At 34.4% G+C, this 19,845-nt stretch overlaps 1 protein-coding gene across 5 annotated transcripts in view; it reads right to left on the bottom strand.

Moving 5' to 3' along the window:
* The window catches only part of TBC1D5 (TBC1 domain family member 5), a 315,237-nt gene that overhangs the window by 231,067 nt on the left and 64,325 nt on the right, over positions 1 to 19,845 (bottom strand). For 4 of the 5 annotated variants that reach the window (XM_050307600.1, XM_050307620.1, XM_050307614.1 and 1 more), the window contains exon 3: positions 15,639 to 15,793. The exons of the other annotated variant lie outside the window; for it this stretch is intronic. The gene's annotated coding sequence lies outside the window, so the exon portion shown is untranslated. The remainder of the gene's footprint in view (positions 1 to 15,638; positions 15,794 to 19,845) is intronic. 5 annotated transcript variants of the gene reach the window in all.

Genomic DNA, 19,845 nt, shown 5'->3' with positions numbered 1-19,845 from the left:
TTTAACGCATAAATGCTCAGACCACCTATTTTTCTGCTGATTTTGTCCCTTTCCTAAGTCATGTACTCCTGTGGGGTGCTCAGTATAGACGAAGCATTAAATTTGTTTGGAGGAATAGTGGGTAAATAGTAAAGAAAATATTTCAGACTATCAAAAAGAAGAAAATATGCTAAGAAAAAATTATAAAAGATCTGCCATAAAGGTTTATAATATAAAAATAAAGGGACTTCCCAAAGAAATACAGTCTTCTGTTCATGAATCAAAAGTGGAATGGGAGTGACCCTAACCCTGCCCAGGATATGTCAGGAGTTTAGCCTCTAAATTGGCACCATTTCTACTTTCAGCTAAAAGCAGGGAGTAAAACTCTAAGGCAGTGCAAATCAAGTTTTAGTGATTTAAGATGCTCCAGCTATAGGGTTTTCTTTTTTATTTTTCTCACTATCAACACTTAAAAGATTCACTTGATGCTAAATGCTAAAAGCACTGGAAATCAACTATATCAGAAATAGATCTAAACCCACAGTAAATGTTGCTATTACGCTGTACACTATCAAACTGCTACAGTTAAGCTCAAACCTTGAAGAGAAAATAAATTCAGGGGAGTGGAATTAATTTATCCTGTTATGTTTGCAGGACTAGGAGGAAAACTGTGTATGTTAACACAATCGAGATCTTTCTTAGGAGGCCTTAGAACTGCCTCGCTACAAATCTAAAATGAAGAGCAATAAAAGCACATGCCATCCTTTTCTGTATATATTCTACGTAAACACTGTTTGCTGTACATCATCATGCACACCAGTGACTGCAAAGGTCTTTTCCAACCTAGTTGATTCTGTGATCTACATCTGTGTGAACTTCAAATCCATAATGCAGTTCAAAACAGAAGAAGAGGCAGGGAGGGAAGGTCTTTGCTGTTTTGCTATTCATGGCAGAAGTCCACTCATCCCTACAGACAGCATGGTCTCCCTGATGTACATTAGAACTGTGAGGTATGGAAAAGGTTTTCAGTAAATTAGAAGCCACAAGGGTATCATTGCACCACGGCAATATTTTTTTTACATCCTAAGTCAATACTTTCACGATAAATTAAGGAGGCATCGTTATGGTCACTAACAGTGAAATTATTAAAACCAAATCCGAAGCGCTGCAGTTTTCCACAGTTGCTAAAGAACAGAGGCAAACTTCTGTTATACAAAACAGCTTCCCTTAAGTGCAGGTTTTTTCAGGAAAAAACAGGAGGGGAAGATAGAATTACATGATATGAACTCATGTTGAGTTAGAGGAATTTCTTACAGCTTCCATTTAAGTTAGGCTTGAGATTCTGTATTCAAAAAACGTGCACTTGTACTTCGCATTTTAACACTAAATTCTGAACTAAAGCATCACTAGCTTTGAAAATATCTGAATCTATGCTACTGTTACTATGTATGCATCTTTACCCTTGCAGATGAGCCAACACTCACAGTTCCCATCATGCTCATTATTAATACTAATCTGCACATTAACTAAAAAGGTATGCTGAAGACAAGCTTCCTACAAACCTTGCTATCTCTTCCCTTTGCCAATTCTAGTACCCCAGAGACACAAGCTCACAAAAAAAACCCAAAACGCAAAATGCATCCAAAAATGCAAAAGGTTTCAAAACAATTTAGCATGTTGTTAATCAGAGAGGATGGGATTGACATGAAGTCCTTAAATATGTAGCTGCAGTATCTCTTGTACCTAACTGTTTATAAGTACTTCTCACCTTCACTGAGCTCTCTGCAGTGCAGAACAGCAATCTGACTACTGCATCCCAGAGGTACAGGCACTGTGATAACCCTTGCATAAACTAATATAGCTACATTTCAGAAACACAATTTTCATCGACAGCAAACCAAGTCCAAACCAACAATTTATACCTTATTAAGAAATTTCTGACTATCAATTTTGCTCAATTTTCTCTGTCAGTTACATTTATAACCCTCAGGTTAGAGATTTGAGGATAACTGCATTAAAAACAGGCTGAAAAACCTTTGGTTTTCTGGTCCTAGCATTGACAAATGCTCAACAAATTGCTGCATTCATTTACCTAGTAAAGAATACCTTTGGAACTAGCTGGGAAAAGTGGTCAAAACTGTCATAAAGTTTTTTTCTGGAAATAAGGTTATATGTTCACAAATTATGGGATCAACCTACAAAATATTTCACACATAGGCACATACAAAATATCTGTAAAGTGAAATGCAGTTTCTGAAGCATATCAGCTGCATGAGTGCATATCAAGGTTCAAGAATATCAGGTTAAAAGCTACCTTGATTATATCCAGTATATTAACAAAGAGCTATCATCCCATCTATTTACTATCTCTTCATACAAATATTGAATCTATGGACCACAAAACACTCAATTAAAGAAAGAAGTACTATGTTTTTCAAACTCTGCATTATGCTTCATCAAGACTTGACTAGACTTGGTTACTGCAATTGGAGTATATTATGTTTGCAAATGGATATGTGAAAGCTGTGCATTTAATAATGAATGCACGACTTCCTGGTCAGGGAATCAAAGGTATTCACCAGTGTAAAGATATGAGAACCTGCCTGGATAAGGTTTTCATGTTTCCAGCTCTTAAAGTGTCACTAGCACCTGCTTATCACGTGCTTGAAGCAGTCTTAGATGTACAAATAGAAAGGAGCCCTGAACAAAATGTTTACCCTCCAACTGAAAGATCTGACAAAGGTATTAACATCAGTGGAGGAAAAATCACTCCCTTTAAGACTGTCTTTATTCCTTTCTGCCTTCTCTTCATGTTCACCTACATTTCTTCTGGACTTGCAAGGAGAAGTGCCAACATATTTGGCCTTCTGATTTCCAGGTAACTAATGGACTGCTTATACAACCTTGTACATCTTTCTTTACTAGGAGCACAGCTTTTCCTGCTGTGGTCCCTAAATTTGCTATGAGTATCACAATTTTTCTGGTGACTAAATCCTTCATCACAGTCAGGTCAGGTTGTAGATTTTTCTGCCTTCATCAGCAAACCAGAATCCCACTGGATATAAGACATATAAAATTCACTTTCTCAGGTGGACAGTGGATGAAAACGTACAGTAGGAGAAACTACTTCTTCAATAAATCAGAACAGAAGCAGATTACAATAAGACCTTATCTAGAAAGATGGCAGATAGGTCTGTAGCTTTGAATGTTCAGCCCTTTCAGTTGTGAGTGGGGAGGATCATAAACTCAATACTGGTAGTGAGGCTGAGGAGAAGTAGAAAGTTACATGGACTCTGCCTGATCCCATATTCATACAGGAAGGACGACCACTGTCAGATAGCTGATGGATTAACTACTTATTACGGTCAGACTTTTTTGTTTTCCCAAATTTCAGTTTGCAAAATTAATTAATTGAATAATATTCTGATATACTAAACATCATCTTAACTGACTTGACAAAAGTTTCTTTTCTACATGCTGTACTTTAGAAGTTCATTGAGAAAGAAGTAATAAAACCTTTGAATGTATTCAGGAATGATCTCTTCCAGTGCCAGTTTCTAAGGAAAAATTAATGAAAATTACTATCTCATCCATAAAGCCAAGTTCAAATGGATGAATGTGGTTATCTTGATCATAATGCCATGAAGAAAATACCAGTATTAGTTTGTTTAAAATCTCTGAAGCATTTATTAAAACACAATCATACTCTGTGAGAGAATACAACACACACAAGTCACTGATGATACCAGGAGCTGGAAAGTCAAACACAAACACGTGCTAGCAAGTAGCGTGCATCACCAGCATTTTTAAAGATACTGTCCAGAGCCTTGTTGACTATTATGCCTGCCTTTGGTCTTCACAACATGATAGAAATACTTTTGCTCTTTTACTTTCTGTATCATTATCATAATAGGAGACCGCATTTCCTTTTTCGTGTTCTGTCCGATCCTATTAAATACTCCTCATGGTAAAGGGGTTACTAATTCAGCCCAGTCTCTTGAGAAGCCAGTTTAAGTTTATATTGAGAGACTGCCTTGGTAAACTGCAGATCCCCGAAAAGCATATACATCTTTACAATGATTTACTGAAAGCAGCAGCTTGTTTTAATAAAACCATCCCAAAACATAAAATTGATTGAACCAACTGCTGTGCAGGGCATACACAAGAGTTGATCAAAATCATTCAAGATTTTTATTCCTAGAATATCTCCAGAGCTTGTACAGTTTTTCCTGCTTTATTACTTCAGTTCTGATACACAATTCACTTAGGCAAGCACAGAAACTGAAGCTGACTGATATTCTGATATTTTTAACCATAAATTCAGATAAACTCAAAATAATCTCAAATGTTTGCAAAACAAAAATGAAAGATAAATATACTTGAAAATTACCAGCACTTTTCATAATGTAAAGACTATTATCTCCCCCATTATCACTCTTCAAATGATATAGCACACCTTGATTAATTGTATCCCAAAAAAGTTTCACAACACACCATACAGATTACTCCAAAGGACACAATACTTCTTCCATTTCAGAAGGTTAGATTTATAATAACATTATATATATATATATACACACACACATACACACATATACATATATAAAAAATGTGCTTTAGAAAGACAGGAAAAGAAAACTTTTTCTGAACTGAAAAGATATCATTGCTAACTTTACTTTCCCTGCACAAAATATCACTGATAAGAGTTTATCTATTTTGTTGAGCATAACAAAAAGTTCACCTTTTCAGAGTGTGCTACATGAAGCTTTGCTTGCCTTTTATATAGTAAAGCAATTTTACGGTATTGTGTCACAATGAAGGACAAAGATAAGCCAACTGTTTAGATTCCTCTCCTTTATGTTGTGGCTTTGATCACTAACAATGCTGCATGAACAGCCAACAGAAGGCTGACATTTCATAAAATATGCAGTGATAAAAACTAATACTGTAGCATCTGGGAGCGATATATAAAATGCAGAAATACACCTAATAACTGTGATCTTAAATTACAAGTTACTAAAAGCTAAATAAGAAGCATACCTAAAAGAAAGATTAAGACAGGATTCTTGTGCTTCTGCTCCTAAAAACAAATTTAAAAAAATTAATCTAAGATATGCTATCTATTATTCTTAACAGTTCCTCTGGTCCCCTTGGATCTTAAAAGCAGCCTTGTAGAAGAGTGCTTTTTTGCCGTATCATTAGGTATCAGCAACAGCTAAACACATTATAAGCCTTCTTTGTGCTGTATTAATGTTCTAATGCTTTGTGAAGTCCTCTTTATTGTCTCTTTTATGATATCAATCACACAAAATACATATAAAACCTGGTGACTGACTCTTCACTGTTATGTAAAAAGCTGAAGCTCTATGATGACAAAAATAAGTAAAACTCCTTCCAATAAGCTGCATAAATTAGGTAAATCTCAGAGTAGAAATTACATTATTTTAATTTATTTACCTTAAGAACATTAAGAACCTACAAGACAGGCCACATAAAATGGAGGATTACATCCTAGAAAGCAGTGAATCCCTAAAGAACTTACAAGTCATTGTAAATAACCAAATGCTTTTTTTGCTCTTACTATGTTGCTGTAGCTAAGAAGCTAAAAACAATCCCTGGGTGCATTACTGGGAAATATATGGTAGTACTAAGGACCTGAAATTATCTGCACATATGGCATCACTGGAACGTTACAACTGGGTCTGGTATCTTTAATTTAAAAGAAACTTGAAATTAAAAGGGCCAAAAAAGGAGTTACAAGAATTACAATCAGGAAATCCTCCTTTTTGTAGTGTGTGAGAGAGAGACAGATAGATGGGTAGATTTAGTTATTTATGATAGATTAGAGATAACATGATTCAGATCTATAGCTTAGTACATGTGGAAAAGGTATATTAGCCAATAACTCTCTAATTAAGCATAGAAAAAGGACAGTAAAACTGAATTAATGAAAAACATTATCAGAAAATTTGGTCTAGAAATATAACACCTTAATTATTACATCAGGTTAGCTAGGGACATAATGCATCCCTTTTGCTTCTTAATATTAAGGTAAAGATGAAGTAATGATTTTTTTTTATTTTTGCTTAATAATTAATTCTTTACCTTCATTTATATCAAAGATGGAATGGCTAAACAATCAAAATAATCTCTCCTGCACTGAAAGTAGTTTAACATTAAAGAAACTGCCATACTCAATTAAGTTTAAAAGACAGTTTTATACACCAGCTCTATTTTCATTTATGATTCCATGGGTCATACTTTCATGCAATTCTCAATATAAGAATTACTTTATCTCATGTAATACAAAAATAATTTTAGGAAAGGGTGCAAGTTACAAGAATACTTCATTAAGAACCAAAGTAAGAGTGACTTAGGTGGTACAATAGATTAAGTAACCACTGGTCATCCTCAGGTATATATAAACGTTAATATGAAGCTGAAACAATTTAAAAAAAAAAATCAAAGTAACTGCTCAAAATAATTTGAATATAATGATGCAACATCCGCTTATGGCACCATAAAATGTGTAGGACTTCCTTAGCATAGTTTTGAGATCTAGAAAAATACAAGGTCTAAAGATCTAATCATAGCAAGAAAAACAAAATGAATCCAGCTTTTTAGTATTAGGCCCTCATTTAATAAATAGCAGGAGAGAAGAAAGCACGTATGAAATGAAAAAGAATGCAAAGGAAAATCCATATTTGGTGCCTGAAGGACCATGAAGCATATTTTCGGTCTGAAAACACAAACCAAAATTACAGTTTAAGTACGTGGGAGGCAATTGTCCTTGTGGTTATAATTAGTGTCCGAATTCAGGGACTTCACTGCTTAATGCACACCCACCCGCCTGTTATTCTTACTGTGGTTTTTTTATGTCACTTAATGGAGATGAATACTCTTTTCCCACCTCATATTTACATCAAGGCTATTTAATTTCTTTAGGCTGTTATAATAGGTTAAACGGCAGTCTCAGCATCACTCTTCATCTCCCACTGGACAATGAATGGCATTATAAGACTGAGAATAGATGAAGGCATATTTACATTCATAATGTTCTTGACTATAACATTTATGTAAATTATGATTTTATATTTGCAAATACTATCACTTTCAGTTTCAATGAATACTTTACTACTCTTTCATCACTAACTTTCTATGTACATTACATGCAGAGAAAAACTAATGAAAAATAAAGAAACTAAATGATGTGATCAGAGAGGTACACATCTTCCAGAAAAGGAAAAAATGCTTTGTTTCTTAATTGATCTTACCCCTGTACAGACAGGGTCTGAACAACACCTCACTGCTCATTCAGAGTGCGTAAAACTTACAAAGGTTTTACAAAAGCTAACAAAACCAAATTTCACATAACGGCTCGTATTTTAACCCCATCAAAATCTATCAACTGTATTGCTCATGAAAATGCAATTTTTTCCCTAACTGTATAAAAAATAATTTTTCTCTTCATTGACAAAACACCATGGAAACACTATGTTAATTGCAGAACTGCATGTAAAGTTTGGGAACATGTTTACAAATGTTACACAAGAATGAAAGACTCCAAAATATCAAATTTCATGAACTAAGCTACTGCTCCACCAAATGGATAGAATGATTTTAAAATATTCTCAGAGTGGAAAATGAAGTTTTCAGTTAAGAAGAACATTCATCTCTCATACCTATCGTAACATGGACACACTTAACACATAAAACCTGTGTATTTCTACACATACATTGTCATAACTTTTCTGTGAAAAGGTCACCTAAGCATTTCCTTCAATTTTATAACATGCAAATCTGACTCAAAAAAAAAAACTCTGCTTCCAGAATGAAAAACTGGCAAATCAAATTGGTCCAAATATTCTGACGCATTTTTAAATGACAAACTTTTTGTGTGTGTTTTGGTATGAGCTTAGTGTGACATTTTCATATTGTAAATACAAACATATGTAATGAAACAGCTCTCAAACTACCACAGTCTCAGACACATATGTTATTTTCAAAGAGGTGATTCTTTTATACCTGAGAAGCACTATGAGAATGAAGAAACGTCACACCTGTTAAGGAAGTAAAATTGGGCATGGAAGAAGACTCAGATCAGTTCTGTGAACAATGAAATTGCTGGTTATACACGTTGTTTTTCAAGTTACTCAACAGGTAATCATTAGAAGACTCAAGCTGAAATGCATGGACTGTGTATACATTCGAAGAGAAACTCTTTTAAAGAGCAGTGAATTTTTATAAAAGACCAGTGAATTTTCTGGTCTCTCTTACCTTTGCGCCTTGTAACAGAAATGAAATGAACTTCAAGATTATGTTCCCATTTAGCAAGTGGAGGATGAGACAATGGCCCAGATCATCAGCCTCTTCCAATAAATATCACTGCCCTTTCCACAACTTATATTTCTGCGTAAAGTAGTTAATTTCCTAAGTTTCTGCAGAATGCCTGGCAAATGGAAGTTCGCAGGGGTATCACTGCTACACCAGACCAAAGTATGGTTACGAAACAGGAAACTCTTCCTCTCAGCACTCTACAAATACTGCGAAAAGGGAAAGTTACTTTGTGGGACTTTTAACAGCAAAACCTTAAGGGATGTTGAGAAGACCTTCCCAAAGTCACAGAGTGAGTTTGTACAGGAAAGAGTGAAGTCAATCTGATACCACTCCCTAGTATTTGCTACAGAGAAAATACCAAACCCTTAAACTAATCTCAAATTAATTACAAAACTTATAACAGCCACAAGAAACACAATGCTGAAAACTATTTCAATACTGACAAAGTCTTATGTGCAGCTTTTACAGCAATTCTTGAAGGAAGCTGCCATATGAATTCTTCTGTTCCTCCGTTTTAATTTTGCCCACTAATGACATATATGTAAGAAAGAAATTACATCAGAAACGTTAAGAAAACTACACTAGCCAAGTTTTCTTTTTGAAGAATTTAGGAGCGTAAGGCAGATCCCTGCATAGAGTAAAAATGTCATGAATAAGGAAATCTACTGAATACCACAACTTTCTTCTTTATATGAAATAATTCATCTCTTTCATAATGTGTTTAATACACTATCTTTTGGAATTAGAATAAGATTTTCTGTAAGAAGAGAATAGTATTTATTCCTGTCTGTTACATACATTTGCTAAGAACTAAACATGAAAGTAAAACAAAACTATGATTTTTCCCCCTAAAATGCTACAAAACCATATAGCTTGCATAACTATAGTTTTCATGCACAAAAATAACAAAATTTCATTCACTGTTTACATTTCATTCATGAAAGTGCATTAAGTAAGTGAAATGAATCTGGATATACCATTAGTCACTCACTATTCACCTAGCTGGTCACTACTGACCTGAAGCAAACTTTCACATTATAAAATATTCTCATTTGGAGCACTAGATCATGACATAACTAGATACTGATTCACAATTTAAACATTTAGCAATTTCCTCTGCTTTTGCCAAAATCAGACTGAAGGTATTGTATGACTTTTCTGTGATAAAAAAACAAACCAAACCAAACCCACCCAACCCCAAACCATTTCACCTAAATTCCCATTATTTTCAAGTAGTTATATTCCTATTGAGAAAATTCAGTAACAGTCTGACAACTCAGAAAAGTACTCCTGCATTTCCTTTAAGTTAAACACTTTCCAAAGTCAGAGTCTAAATGACCAAAAAGAAACTAAGTGCAATCTGTGCTTTCAAGAGCAATGTGTAATTAAGGTCTTCCAACCATTTACTCAGGAAGAAATACTGTTGCTTCTGGATTTTAAATTAATTAAAATCACTTCCCTGTCAGATGGTATGAGTGTCTCCAAGCAAGAGAGTCTTGATCTACTTTTTGTTGTTACATTTTATGGAAAGAATACATTCAACTAAAAAGGATAGCATTTTCTTCCTTTTCTACCCCCTACTCCCCTCTTGACAAATGACAGAGAATAACAATTTTTTTCTCTGATCTAGCTTGGATCCTACTATAAAGTATATTTCTGGAGTTTAAAATAATCTAGATTAATATGCTAAGACAAATTTTGAACATTTATAGTATAGAGAAAGTCTTGCAACTAACCTATAATTTCCTTGCAAAAGATGAGAAATTTTGGCAAGTTCAAAGATACAAGCGCAAAGATTCTGACTGCACTTTTCTATGTCCTTAAGGCATGCATGCTCCTGAACAACTATGATAAAATAACATTCAACCATTTTTTTTTAAAACTAGTTGAACCACCCGTGCCAGAATCAATTCTTATTAAACTAATGCTTAGGAGAAAAGATCTTACAGGATCAGATACATAATATCGAGGAAAGTACTGCAAAAGTTGGTGGCAAGATTTTAACTTTCCTTTAAAAAGTATGAATCTGTAGAAACATTATGTTCTCAAAGAAAGTGTTTAATATGAAATCACGTACTGTACATCACTCAATACAACCTTGAACAAAACCACATTAAGTTGTTCAGAAAGTACTGAGTTTTACGTAAGTTCCACCTTAATTTATCCAAATACAACAAAGCACTGAGAACACAGAATAACTTCTGACCATCGTGGCTTCTACTACCCTGATGTATAAAGTTCTATATTTAATATATGTGCTCACTGAATAAATAGCACTCAGCAATGTGTGGAAGGTCTAAAATTAGTAGGCAGTTGGTCCTCACTGTCACTTTAATTTGGCTTTATTCATCTGCTTTCCATCTGATTACAAATGCTGGCCAGTCACAACAACTGAGAAATGCTGTTGCTTGCATTGCAGATCAGTCCTTAATACTGGACTCCAACTGCCCATGGCTGGCATCTACACTGGTACCTGCCAGTATCATTCAGTATATTTAAATCCATATATCTTAAAAAGAAAAACCAATTAAAATTCTGTGAACTTCCTTTAAAATTTGTCCTAGAAGTAAAGCACTATAAGTCCCACAGAATTTCTTGAGGAGGAGGAAAAGGAAACAAGAGAAAGCTGAGGATAGACATGAAATAGCATCCCTTCCCTTCAAGGTAAGTTACAGCCAATATTTCAGATTTTTTTGTTGTTCTTAATGTTTTACTGAACATTATCACACCTCCAAACACATCAGAGACAACTGTCTGTGATTGTCACATTTATGGTAAGAGGATCACTTAAAAAACACCAAAACATTATTACAATCTTGTTTTTAAGTACACAACACTGGCAACATGTGGGGTTTTTTTTCATGCAGATACACTTAAGGTTGTCACTTTTAATCCTTTAAGTACGAACAAATGCTTTTTAACAAATTCTCATTAGCATTTATGATCATCTAAGGCAGTAGTCATTTCTTACTGAAAACAAAAGAAAACAAAACCACAAACTAAAGTCTTTTCACCAGGTTCAAGTGATACAACTTGTTACCACTGCAATGCTCCTGAAAAAGTTTGAAAGTGAACAAAATGCAGAGGAAACATAATATAATGAACCTGTGTAAGAGACATACATAAGTATGGTAAACAGGTAACCACAAAGGCAAGAAGTTGCTGACCTCAAGTAGAATCACAGATAGGTTTGTGTTGGAAAGGACCTTTAAAGAATATCCAGTTCAATCTCCTGTCATGGACAGAATGTGGGATATCTTCCACTAGACCGGGTTGCTCAAAATCCCATCCAAGTTAGCCTTGAACACTTCCAGGGATGGGGCATCTGCGGTTTCTCTGGGCAACCTGTTTCTGTGTATCGACACCCTTACAATAAAGAATTTCTTCCTTAGATTTCACCTAAATATACCATCTTTTACTTGTAAACCAAAGGCGTAAATCCCTTCAGTCCCCACTCAAAAGTCTTCCTCCACCTTTGTTATAAACTCACTGAAAGTACTGAAAGGCAGTGGGAAGCTCTTCCTTAGTACTGTGATTTCCAGCTATCAAGGCTGGTTTCCTGGATAAAATGAACTATAAAGCAGACACAAAGTACAATGAAAAAAGCTCTGCCAGACCTGGCTGGGCTCTATCCAAGTCCAGCTCAGGCTTCAGAGCCACGTTGCCCAAAAGGAGGCTCAGGAGGCGAATGGGGCAACTTGCCAGGGGCAGGGGCAGGGGAGATGCAGTGCACAAAGAGCACTGCCAGAGGCAAACTGAACTAACAAGAATGTGAAGCAGCACCAATTTTGCCAAGTGAGGCCCGGCTACACAAAATAGATAAATGTAACATGGTACAAAGAGGAAAGAAAGTGATGTTTGATGAAAATGGCCTAATAGCACACAGTACTGCTAGTCTGCAATAGGAGAATCTGACAGATGCTTAAAAAAAAGCCACAGTAATTACTGGTCCCGAGTTGATATTAAGTACCATAACGGGGAACTGATATAACTTGATTTTAGTGCTTTGCAAAGTAACTCTTTATCCTGGACCTGTTCTGCCATCCTTTGAAGATGCATGCCCTGCAAGTTCTGCTACATCTGAGAAAAAAAGTCCTTATCTTATGGGTCTCTCTCTCTCTAGCCAATCTCTGCAATACAGCCATAAATTTAACAGAGTAGCATGGACTACCAACACTGTAGGAACAGCAACAACAGAAACACTGCAATGAAGGTTGGTTGGGTTTTTTAAATACGTAAATGTTCTGCTCATACAGATGTGTGATGACCTCTATGAGCTGCATAACAGTGTAACAAATGGGTAATTCACTTGCTCCACAAACCACAGATTACTGTAGTATTTAAGAAAACATGCCATCTGTAATATAGTTGCAAATCACCAGTGCTTTTTAGACTGGTATAGAAGTTTACTTAAAGAAGTAATTGACAAATTATAAAACACTACCTATTCTAGAGCCTGTAAGAAAATACACAAAGATTTCTTCTTCTTCAAAGTATAAACACTTTCTGCAGTATTCAGTAACCTGAGATATCCCCTCTGGACAAAAAAACCAGTTCATTTGTCTTGATGCTTCATAACCCAGTTTATAAAACAAAGACTTTAGAATCAGGCTGAAAGCCAACAATTATCAACTATTATATGGGATTTAATTACTACCTAAGTCAAAGGAACTACATTTAAAGCTATATACTGCTTCAGTTTCCTAATAAATCACTTCAATAGTGAAACTTACTTGACCAGTTTCATTATTATGTCAACATAAAAAGATTTGAAACACAAGAAATCAAGAAGTATTAAGTGAAAGCAATCTCGGAGAACACTGGAAAAATTTCAAGCAAGCATAACCACAGGAAAACAAGTAACTGGCATTTACAAATATTTTGTCTTTGGGGAAATTATCTGTCTTAAATGTAGGTTTAAAAAATTAGGAATAGTAAGGAAAGTACACTAAATCAACATTATCACTTTCCCACCAAAGAATTCTTAACATGATTTAATTCAAAGTCTACAAAATCTACAGTATACCAGCCCTAAAACAACTGTGTGAAGCTTACTATGAAGTAAGCACAGATTTATCATTTTAATCAAATTATACATGTTTGAAATACTAGGGTTCCTCAAAAACATCAACTGCATGTTCTTTTCTAAATTGGCATTATGCATTGCTTTCTTTCATGAAATTTCTATGTTCTTGTCTTCCTAAGAAGAGCTGTAAGAGGGGAAACTGTCATGGACAGAAGAAATTCACAGTTTGGCAAATGGGGGAGGAAAAAAATGCACTTGGGCACTCTATTTTAATCATGAAGACAGAGCAGACAATTTCCTTTTCCTTTCTTCCCTTCTCAGCCAACAAGAAGCACCAGATCTACTGACTATATGCATACTGCCTTACTGCATGGCTAAGAAAATCAAGTGATGAAATGGAAGATAAGAGCAGCAGGCAAAGCTTCAAGTTTGCATCTCATGTATCAAGCCTTGCCTATAGTCTGGTCTACCACTGAACAAGCATAATACCTCCATTGAAAAGGAGAGATATCTGGCGGGTTACATGGAAACCCCTTCTGCCTGAAGCCAGCCTTCTTCACTAGTCTGAATGCAACCTCCAACACTTGGAGTGATAGAGGAGGGAAGCATCACACTACTGAATTTGGCTCACTTTGAAGTGAGGTAAAGCCAAGTTTGTCAAAAGCCTTAATACTTAAAGATCTCCCCAGGCTTGTTCACGAGTGTATAATGCTTGTCTTATTTTAAACGTACATTGGGCTGCATATTCAAAAGCTGTGAAGGCAATTTTCAACAATTTTGACTAGTTTTTGAAAGACACAGATCCTCTAGTAATAGGAAAGAAAGCTATTTTTAATAAGTTTTCCTAAGTAAAAAAAAAAAAAAAAAAGGACATTCCTAAAATTAGAAGGATCAGTAAAATCAGATCATTATAATTACTTACTATAGCATTATCATGCCATTTTTTAATTTCCCAAAGTTGGATACAATGAAAAACCAACTTGATATAACCTATAACAAGCAGTCTAAACACTTGAAAATGGTAAAATGAGATAATCACACATGCACATACAAAAAGACTAAGCCACCAAAAGCCCAAGTCTTTATTTCTCAACTCTTTTTGACAGTTCCAAAATCCAGGCACACATCCAGAAGAACTTTCTGCCCCACGTCTGGTCAGTAAAGAAATTGAGGTTAACCTTTAATTTTTAATGTCACCTGCAGCCAGTGACTGCTTTTTCTAATGCAAGTGACAGATAAACAGCAAAACACTCCCAAGATGATACACAAAGCACCACATACCATAAGTGCATTTTTATTTTTATACCAACTCAATTTCTCAAATGGATAACCAATGTTCCTACTAATTTACATTAAGAATTGAGCGAGGCATGAAAATTGTTCTGATGCATAGGCTCTATTTCTTTAATGTACTGCATAGTGTTCTGTATTTTACTGCAACACTGGAAAATCCTAACTACACTTAAAAGGTACAGAAACTACACATTCAAAAACACAAGCCCATATACGTCTTAAAAAATCACTTCAGAAAGAGTTTTAAATTATCTAGAGAGTAGGAAGGAAAAATAACTAATTAAAGTCACTGATGGAAGTCAGTAAAAGCAAAAAAATTGTTCCTATTAAAATGAGTTTTCTGACCTTTAATTACTTGAACTAGTATTTTTCTGTAAACCAATACTAGTACTTTAAATCTACATTGCTAGGATTTCAACTTTATAATTCCTTTAGACAATTCAATACTATCACCGTAACATTTGCAAGGTAATTCCAAACTAAACAGAGGGAATATGGCAAATTGAGGTAATATAGTCTAGCTATTTAAGGCCAAATTGGCAAGTCTTTAACAGTAAACACTGTATCATTACTAAACACTGCCATGTTGTTAATGTAAGGAGAGGTTTAAATTAGAGACTGAATTGCCCCTTCAGGTCGGGACTTAGGGCATATTATGGGAGAAAGTGAAGAAAAGCTCCCACTGACACTGTCTGTGTTTCACCAGTTCTGTGGGAAGCAGACTGCAATACAGTTATCCGTCACTTTTAAAACCAAATACTACAGTCAATGTTTTCACTTGTCTTTTAAAATTTAACGTAGTGAACTGGGGAGAAAAGGACCTGTGTTTGTAAAGTAAGATTTCTTTTGATACAGAAAAGGTACCGAAAATAATTTTTGGACAACTGCAGGAGACACATCACAAACATCATTTTTATAAAGGTTAAATGTGTAACTATGACATTAATGATAATGAGGCAAACTCAATTTGCTTTTTAAAAAAAATATAAAAACTTTAACTCACACAGCAGTGGGTGCTCAAACACAAAGGAGACAGTTGTCTTAAGAAGGATATTCTCTGCACATTCAACAGTTAAGCAGCGTTGGGATATGGCCCAGCCACCAGGAACAATGAGGAAGCTGGAGTAGCAGTCCCAGTCCCAGACTCCTCAAATTGACCTTCAGATAGAGAATAAAGACACTTGTTGAAAAAATGCTCAAAATATTTTAAAGTTTTGTTTTATCTCATAGGATTCCTAAGCCACTGGATTTCTTCTGGACATTTCAATAGGACAAAAACAAAACTGACTGAAACTAGGTTTAGTTTTCAAGTCAAATAAGTATTTCACACAGTCACCTATCAGGAGATATAGAAACAACATGGAAAATAAGCCCATGTGGTTCAATTTATTTATCTTTACAATGACAATAATGGTAGAGAGACAACTCTAACAACTTTAGCATTATGAAGACTTCAGAATTCAATCTGAAATTTTTATCAACATGCGATTCTTGGCTGTTTCTCAGCACTACTTCCAATTTCTCCTCCTATGACTGAACTTCTTAAGACCATGTATCTTACAAATTTCAGTAATTTGATATTGCTGGATCTATTTCTATAAAGTTGTTAATTCATTATTAACAAGACCCCAAAAAATTGTATAGGGTTCAACAGCATACTACACTGGTTATAAACAAACTAAAAATGTTGAAAGCTATGTTTCTAAGAGAAATTTAACAAATGAAATTTCAGCAAGTGAACAGCCATCTATCTTTTATTAACTCTATTTTAACTGTTCAAAAATGCACTTGGAAATCATGAAAAAAAAAAATTTAAAAGCCTCTCTTCGAAATGTGTTTGTGCAGAATTTTTCTACTATGAGACAATTAAACATAACAGTAGATAAATTGATATTTCAATATAATTTTTCCTATTATAAATATACAAAGTTAATAGTATGGAGTTGGAAACACCATTTTCTCTTTTTGAAAAGGTGGTACTTCACTGTTTCTACAGTGTTTCCATCAAAAAACATAAGAACACAACCATCTAGACACATTTCATTAAAAAAAAAGTCCTAAATTACACTGATTTTGCAGGTAAATACCCAAATAGCTCCTGAAATCTGACCACTATTGTCAGATTAGAGTGTAATCTGACAGTGTAATATTACACTGTTGTAATATTTAGAAATATACTGTGAAAAACATACTCATTGAAGAAGTAAATTTAGGGATTTCTTTTTTTTTAGAAATAAATTATAAATACAATTGTCTAATCTTGAGTATATTAAACAGTTCCAACCAAATAGTGGGGTTTTTTTGTAATTTGAATTAGCATCCTAGTTGCAACATGCTAGCACATAAATGTATTTTTATTCTAGAGCATACTTTGAGTTATTAAGCCTGGCATTAAATTTTGTAACAAGATGTAATATATCTAATTCAAGAGGGCTTACAGTGTTCCTGTATTACTTATTAATATGTTAAGTGAATGTTTGGACAATTGATTTCAACTAGGTTTTGTGAGTAAAACATCTGACAAAATACAATTTTCAAATTACATAGTCCATTTGTCATAACTACCATTCTTTCTAGTTTCTATAGGTGTTAACAAATTAAGCAAAAAAAAGCCACACTGACTAAATAAAGAACATTAGCCATTTCAGAATTTAAAAGAAACTATCACCATGGTTTATATAAAGCCATTAATGAAGTACCTTTGCTGTTCTGCTTTCTTATGTCCTTCCTTTGCTTTTTATACCCTCCTTCCTGCATTTCCCCCTGAAGTCTGTATGTGTGTATTTGCAGAGGACTTACTACAGTGAGACCACAGCCTTGTACTGAAGCAATAATGAATAGCAACTGTGTTGCTCAAGTATCACAACAAGCCAATACAGTCCCAGCTGTCACCAATACAGTCACCATTCAGTGTTTTGTTTGCTTAAGAAAATCAATATATTGAACATACTAATCCTGTAAATTCTTATGAAACAACAGAAACATTCCCAGCCAATGGCTTAAATGTTTACGCAGCAAAAAAAATACAAAATATTACTCTCTGTAAGTTCTAAAAACAGAATTGAAGATAATGTATTTCATACCAGTCCAGCACAACGATTTTTGTGTGATTCTTACAGTTGTGATAGTTGTTTTCAACAAGTCAGACTGTAGAACAGTCTCTGTGCCTGCACTGATGTTTTCTGAGTTACAAATAAGTCAAATAGAGTATGGAGAATGGGAAAAGCATGATCTCCGTTTGAGCCTTTGGACTAGCTGAAATCAAAATATAGACTTGCTGTGAACATGAAGAAAATTACATCAGAAAAGGGAAAAAATGAAGATATGAATAAGTTACTGGAATAATTTACGAAACAGAATAGAATATTATGTTAAGATTTGTATTAACATGACACAAGATATAAAGATTATTTTTCTTGAAAAGTAATAGACAGTAACTTGATTACATGAGCTAAAATATTAGTAAAAAGAAACAGGAAAGAACCTGCCTATGTTTTAACAAAAGTGATAGCATCCTCATGTAGACAGCTCACTTTGAAGGATCCATGCTAGACACTTCTGGAACCTACTTGGGGACTGCATAAATCAATACCATGGCAAATGCAGACCATCTGCCAGACTTCTTGAACATTATTTACAGAAAATAGTCTTCAATATATGAATAAAAATATTTCCTCACTTGTGCAAATGCTTCCATACCCACACGCAACAGAGGAAAGCAGGAGCTCAGTATCATGTGCTACTAGAAGGTTCTTAACAAGTAGAAAATTGCTCCCATGTTGAAAAAAGTATGTATCAGGAAGAATATGCAGGTAATTTGCCTTAAACCGCTAAATGGGAAGTTAAATTTTCAAGGTAACAAAACCAGTACAATAGTACATACTTTCCAAGGGAGTATTTATGTTTCCAATGGTCCACTGGTCATACAACTGCATGTTCTGCTTAGAAGACTGAGAACATGAAAAACATCCCAATGCTTTGCCACTTGTTCTCAGTAAGTCTTACTTCAAGATACTTTCTACAGACATTAAACTAAAGGGCAGGAGGAGGAAAAGGTAATAGGAACAAAGAAAAGATACTAGCTTATTTCACTTCACTTTATATAACTATATATTTAACTACTATAGCTAACCATTCTCTGTTCTTCCTCCCCAATATTGTTTCCATTTTTAAAAAAATTACATAACTAATACACGTAGCAAATCATATAAATTACTTTGATATTTCACTATTTTAGTAAATACACTTGATTATTTTCTCATCAAGATTTAATGGTGTTTCAAAGATCTATACTGAAGGATCTAAACCTGAATGTTTTTCACAGTCTTTCTGTTTAAGTAAGTAAACTTTAAATTGCAGTTTAATTTCAAATAGCCATGTACTGCTTTTTTGACATCTGTCCATCATAACACTGTACCAGAATTAAAAATATTAAAACAGACATCAAGATGTACTGAAAGTATTTTAAGAAGAATAATTCCTTTAGAAACAGAATATGTAGCATATTTGAAGTATGGAATTTGGTTACTTAAGATAATCTTACTTCTGCATTGCTTCTCAGATATACAGATACACAAAGAGCATTTTAAGATGCCAGAAGCTGAGTAAGATACTCACTTGTATAGGTCTATTAAATCTGTGAATGCAGGAACTGCTGCATTTCACAGTCTATTATTTATATGACAGAATGAAGATCTGAAAACATGAAATATAGCCTTAAATTATTCACTTATTCTTTTCACAAAAGGAGAAACCGTCAATCTAACACTAAAAGACTTCAAGCATATTTCTAAAGGTTTCATGAAAATTGCCTTATTTATCAAAACTTTATTCCCTCCGTTTGTTCATTAAATACTGTAGCTTTGCATTAAGGTCAAGCAGTGTCAACCAATTACTGTTGTTGGAAAAGTCCTACTTCCTTAATACTCAAAGAAAGCATGGTATATACTGAATTATTTTAATAGGCAAACTGAACACTGTTTACCCAAACTACATTTCAACCATAAAAACGTATTTTAAGGGTTTCTATCAACAATCAATTATAGTACTATTTATTATGACAGTAGCATTAAGCATGACTCTCTGTCTGCTCAAATGCCAGCCTTAAAAAATATACATCTATTTTAGCATATTCAGCAATATTCTGTTCTTAGCTCGTAATAAAGGAAAGTAACAAAAATTAAGTGACCTATAAAGCAAACTGAAAGGCA

This window comes from Myiozetetes cayanensis, unplaced genomic scaffold, assembly GCF_022539395.1.
Source record: "Myiozetetes cayanensis isolate MyiCay16 unplaced genomic scaffold, myiCay2020 scf1, whole genome shotgun sequence".
Taxonomy (NCBI): domain Eukaryota; kingdom Metazoa; phylum Chordata; class Aves; order Passeriformes; family Tyrannidae; genus Myiozetetes; species Myiozetetes cayanensis.
This window is presented reverse-complemented; position numbering and strand designations above follow the sequence as displayed.